This window comes from Cherax quadricarinatus, chromosome 42 (assembly GCF_038502225.1).
Source record: "Cherax quadricarinatus isolate ZL_2023a chromosome 42, ASM3850222v1, whole genome shotgun sequence".
NCBI classification, from domain to species: Eukaryota; Metazoa; Arthropoda; class Malacostraca; order Decapoda; family Parastacidae; genus Cherax; species Cherax quadricarinatus.
Window position 1 is genome coordinate 9,402,147 of NC_091333.1, and position 6,553 is coordinate 9,408,699.

A 6,553-nucleotide genomic window follows, 5' to 3' on the forward strand; every position below is an offset into this window, starting at 1 on the left:
GCTCGGTCATTTGTACCTCTCTTCTGTATACTGACACCCATGTCTGTGTATTCTGTCTCTGAATACTAATAATTATTACTCTTAATATTTTCATTCCCCCCCCCAAAAAAAAAAAAAACGTAGTCTAACAAGCTGCTCTTGTGTGTTCCAGAAAATTTAAAACATTTACATGTATTTTCCTTCTTTAAACACATATTAGCTGCAAAAATTTGGTGTATATGTAAACACATGAAAACACGTGCAGGTTTCTACTCTTACCATTTTCCTCCCACGGTGGTATTTTTGTACAAATGAAATTACGTGTTTTTCATTATCACATATAATATCAGATTTCAAATCTCTTTGGAAATAAGAATGAACAATTCATGCCTCACTGCATTATTTGCACCAAGCACTCCAACTTATCCATCTGCGTCTTTCAAGACAGTGTCTCCTAAATTCGTATTCAGGTCACAAAGTAATTACTCTCTCAGTTGGCTCAGAATCTCCTAAACATTCGCTTGCACTTCTCAGAATGTTTATGGAATTTTGGTACAGTCAGCGGATCGCAATTCTATTAGAACGGACGGCCAATACCATTAGAATAGACCAAAATTCTATTAAAGTTAGGCAGCTCTATTAAAACTGGCCAGAGCTCTATTAAAATTGGCCACAGCTCTATTAAAAACTGGCCACAGCTCTATTACAACTGGTCATAATCTAATCGAATCATTTGCTACCACGAATGATTGTTCGCGTTTTTCAAAATGTCACAACACTTCAGTAATTTTAGGAGTTTGCAAATTTATATGAGTAAATATAATTTAATCTGCCCTGGTATAATTGATGGATGGATGAAACAAATATATTTCCTGGATTATTTTCATCTGTAATCGTTTGTGGTGTGTGTGTGTGTGTGTGTGTGTGTGAGTGTTGTACTCACCTAGTTGAGGTTGCGTGGGTCGAGTCCGAGCTCCTGGCCCCGCCTCATCACTGGTCGCTACTAGGTCACTCTCTCTGAACCGTGAGCTTTATCATACCTCTGCTTAAAGCTATGTATGGATCCTGCCTCCACTACATCGCTTCCCAAACTATTCCACTTACTGACTACTCTGTGGCTGAAGAAATACTTCCTAACATCCCTGTGATTCATCTGTGTCTTCAACTTCCAACTGTGTCCCCTTGTTACTGTGTCCAATCTCTGGAACATCCTGTCTTTGTCCACCTTGTCAATTCCTCTCAGTATTTTGTATGTCGTTATCATGTCCCCCTATCTCTCCTGTGTGTGTGTGTGTGTGTGTGTGTGTGTGTGTGTGTGTGTGTGTGTGTGTGTGTGTGTGTGTGTGTGTGTGTGTGTGTGTGAACGGTGCTTGGCAACACTGGGCCCAGGATCATTAACGGAAGCTACTTAAGTCAGCGAAGAAGTTTTAACCTTAAGAATCACAAAGATAAGACGCTGAAGTTTTTCTTGCTGTCTACCTCCCTTACAATGGTTTAACTATATGCTGGACATTAACCTTAATACCATGCAGAGCTGGATGGAGAGAGATGAAGCCGGCCGAAACCCAAGAAAGCCCGATGGAGTCGGATATATCCCGACGGAAATGCATGGAGCCAGGTGGAGTAGGGTGGAGAGAGATGGAGAATGTTTTACTAGTCCTTCAAGGGAGGGCGCCTGGACGCTAGTGAAGGAATCTTCATCTATGAAATTGTAGCTATCCTTTCCCTTCCCTGGATCAAACCCAAATTTTTGGGTAGATTTTGGAAAAGGTTGGACAAATATATGAGAGGTTTTGATAGGAACCTGCCTTGCTTGGGCCAGTAGGGCTGCTGCAGTGTTCCTTCTTTCTTATGTTCTTATCTCCCAGTCCCCAGGTGCTGTATGACTCCTGCAGATTTAGCTCTTACCCGTGAATGTAATAATAACAACTTCACTCTAACATTAATCCTTAATAACGAATAATAAAGCACTTATCACTATCGATCAGTATGTGCAACATCTGGGTATCTTAAATGTAGACATTTCGACATCCAGTGGCTTTGTCAGTACAAATTCAAGGACAAAAGTCGAGGTAATCAGTCCTTCAGCCTTGGAGTTGGCGATGCATCGAAGTTCTGAAGAGTCTGAAAAACAAGCATGTAGATTGGCTCTTATATACTGGCGTCAGATGAGGGACATGCAGCAGACGACGACATTGTCACTGGTAGGCGGGATTTTTATGTGTAAGTAGGTCACACCTAAGGGACGGGCCAGCAGTAATTAAGAAGGTTGTGGAGATGTCCTCTGAACCAAGATTCCGTGATGTAACAGTGTCTGATATACACTGTGTATGATATACAATACACTGTATTGATATACAGTGTATGATACACAATGCCGACAATACCAACCCGAGTCACATTAAAAAACATCCAAACAATTCAAATTAAAAAAAAATACAAAAAATTCTCCCAATTAAATCAGAGTAATTACATTGCTCAAAGACTAGTTGAAATAGCCAGTACATATGATTAAAAATTAAATATAATATTCAGTTGTCCACAACTAATAATTCCGAGTATTCGAGGTATTAAATGTAAAAATAGTATATAATGCTTAATGGGACAAATATTACTAAATAAAAATTTGGCAAGTCTGAAAGATTATACCAGTGACTTAACAAGCAAGGTTGAACGTACAGCGAGACGTGTGTATCTCTGTGTATATACACTAAGGTGTATATTTCTCAGTGTATATACAACGGGAGGTGCTTATATATATATATATATATATATATATATATATATATATATATATATATATATATATATATATATATATATATATATATATATATATATATATATATATATATATATATATATATATATTTCAACAAGTCGGTCGTCTCCCACCGAGGCATATATATATATATATATATATATATATATATATATATATATATATATATATATATATATATATATTTGGCTTAAATAGCAATGCTCTTCTTGCCGAATAAGGGAAGCGAAAATTTGTGTAATATTATTCTGAACCTAACGAAAAAAAAATGTTTCATTGTGTTTGTTTATTATTAAATTACTGTAAACTTATCTAAAATATAATTAGTTGGATTAGGCTAAAATAAATTGTGCTTGTTATAATAAGGTTAGGTAAGTTTTCTAAGGTTCTTTTGGTACAAAATTATTAATTTGTACATTAACATAAATTAAAAAATATATCTTTAAACGTATAAGAGAAAATTTTAGAAATGACTTAATTTTAAATAAGTTATTGCTAATTGACCAGTTTTACCTATCCGGCACCATATATATATATATATATATATATATATATATATATATATATATATATATATATATATATATATATATATATATATATATATATATATAGATATATATAATATAAATCCATATATACATAGTATCCAATGAGAAGAGTATTTTCCCAAGTCACATGACCTGTTCTAAGCGGCTGGCTATTATATCTTCTAATTTCCTAATAATTGACATTTCAAAACCCTCCTACCCCATATGGGGGTAGGGGGATGGTGGTTGTGAGGGGTTGGCACCAACCGTTGGCCCCACATTCTGAGAGAGGCTGCAGCCGATGACACTCCCGCACTGAGCTACTCTGAGAAAACTTCCCCTCCTTCTGTTGCTTTCTTGCAACACTGCATAGCTCCTGATGACACACTGAGAAGTGTGAAAGAACTTGAGCTAAAGATTTCCACCATCGTGGCTTGTTTTGCATATATGTATGTGTATGTATATATATATATATATATATATATATATATATATATATATATATATATATATATATATATATATATATATATAAATAAAAATATATATTTCCCTTCACGTGTATATGCATCCTTGCTCTCAGTGTACAGACACTAATAGAGCCATATTCATCTGAACATATGCTGTACAATTGGTTAATTGGGCTTAAAGCGTATAGACTACTCAAACAGTCATTAAGGCCGCATGTAACATGTTCACCACCATCATATAACATGTTCACCAACTAGTACCTAAAATAGAGGTTGCAGTAAACTAACTCTCAGAGTATACACAGAGAGACGTACGCTTCTCAGTGTACATGTAAATGCTCACTGATGTGCCACGTTACACAACAAATATCTTAGAGAATCCCCTAAGAAAGTTTATGTCGCGTCTCCTCTCCACCCCCTCGTGTGGAGATGTCACTTCAAAGGCTTGAAAACCTGACTTGTTGACCTCCCCTCAGTGCTGAAGACGATCTCCTGGGTGGTAAGATCCTTGAAGACTTGGGAGTCAATAGAGAGATGAATCCTCTTAGACCTCCACGAGGTCTAAGAGGATTATATGAACATTAATTGTTACCTAGTAAGAGCGAGACAAAAAAAAAAATAGTATAACAATTATTATTACACAAATATTTATTTTAGTGCCTAGTTAGGAAAACATTAGTTTGATCTCATGCTTACATAAAATAAGAAATTATTTTTGTATCTACAGATCCGTCCACAAAAAACGGTCACCACAAAACGGAAATTGATAAATGGAAAATTAGAAATGGTTAAATATGAAGACACAATACTGTCATAACAGGACGTTTATTATTATTATTATTATTATTATTATTATTATTATTATTATTATTATTATTATTGTTAAGTTAATTGATTAATTAGACTTCAAATCTATTGAATACAAGAGGGTCATTAAGACTGCCTGTCACCAGTTCATTAACATTCAAGAATGTTTTTTTTTAAAAAATGGGTTTATTGTTTAAATTTAAAGTTAACTCAGCTCCTGAACCTCCGCTAGGTCTGGTCACAGACCGGGCCGCGGGGGCGTTGACCCCCGAAATGTGCCGAATAGGTAAAATTTGGGATTTTGGCTTAAATAGCAACGCTCTTCTTGTCGAATAAGGCAAGCGAAAATTTGTGTATGCAATAATTTCGCAAAAATAATTCTGAACCTAACGAAAGAAATATATTTCATTGTGTTTGTTTATTATTAAATCACTGTAAACTTATCTAAAATATATTTAGTTGGATTAGGCTATATTAAATTGTGCTTGATATAATTAAGGTTAGGTAAGTTTTCTAATTTTTTTTGGTACAAAATTATTAATTTTTACATTATCATAAATTGAAAAATATATCTTTAAACGTATAAGAGAAAAAAAAAGACTTAATTTTAAATGAGTTTTTACCTATTCGGCACGAATAGGTCAGCCTACCGAGGTAGGCTGACCTAAAATAGATGAAACACTTTTACCATCATTCACTCCATCACTCTCTTGCCAGAGGGATGCCGATACTACAGTTCAGTATTACAAATATATATACACCCCTTACACATGTACATGCACTGCTGTTCTCACGTCAGGAGAGACACTCCTCAGAATACATCCCAAGTGGTACGTGTTGAACCAGCACAAATATACATCGCCTGGGAAATGAGAAGTGACCAGGTTCCTTCTGAGAAAGTACTCACCTAATTCACTTAACTGTGGTTGCAGGGGTCGAGACTCAGCTCCTGGCCCCGCCTCTTCACCGCTACTGGGTCCACCCTCTCCCTGCTCCATGAGCTTTATCATACCTCGTCTTAAAACTATGTATAGCTCCTGCCTTCAGTGGGAACCATCTTCAGTTCCTCGATTTAAGACGCTTATTAGCAACACGAAGGCACCTCTCCCTCCTCCCCCACCTCCTTAAAAAAAACAGACAGCTGGTAAAACCAGCCTTAACCAAATGGACACAGGTGGCACTAGGCAAAACAAACCTTGGGAATCAGTGTTTACCTAAGCAGGAGACAAAAAAAAAAGAAGAAAAAAGTCAGCCTAGCGTAGTTATGGTAACGAGAGAAGCTGGTAATTGCTGTTGCTGGGCATACAATGCCAGCCTACACATTCACACAATTTATTTTGGACGTCGACGGACTAAATAATAGCTAGCCATTGTGATCTATTTTTTTTTATTTCGTCTATTGTTCTTTTTCATTTAATGTTTTTTTTAGTATTAATTACTCGAATGGAGACTGAAAAGTGTTTTTTATATTCATATAATTAACAATAATATTGTTACTAATTCACTGGTATTATTTTAGCAATAGATAATAATAATAATAATAATAATAATAATAATAATAATAATAATAATAATAATAATAATAATAATAATAATAATAATAATAATAATAATAATAGTAATTATAATAATAATAATAATAATAATAATAATAATAATAAAATAATAATGCAAAATAATAATAATAACAACAACAATAATAATAATAATAATAATAATAATAATAATAATAATAATAATAATAATAATAATAATAATAATAATAACAATGATGCTGTAAAATAATAATAATAATGATAATAATAACAATGATGCTGTAAAATAATAATAATAATAATAATAATAATAATAATAATAATAATATCTCCGCAACCTACTTACCTACTCCTGAGCCAGCTTGGGTATGTCCTACTTCCACTAGAAAATCGCACTAAGTAACAACAATTATGTCTGCTGTACCTTCCAGTACTTGAGATTCTTCAAGA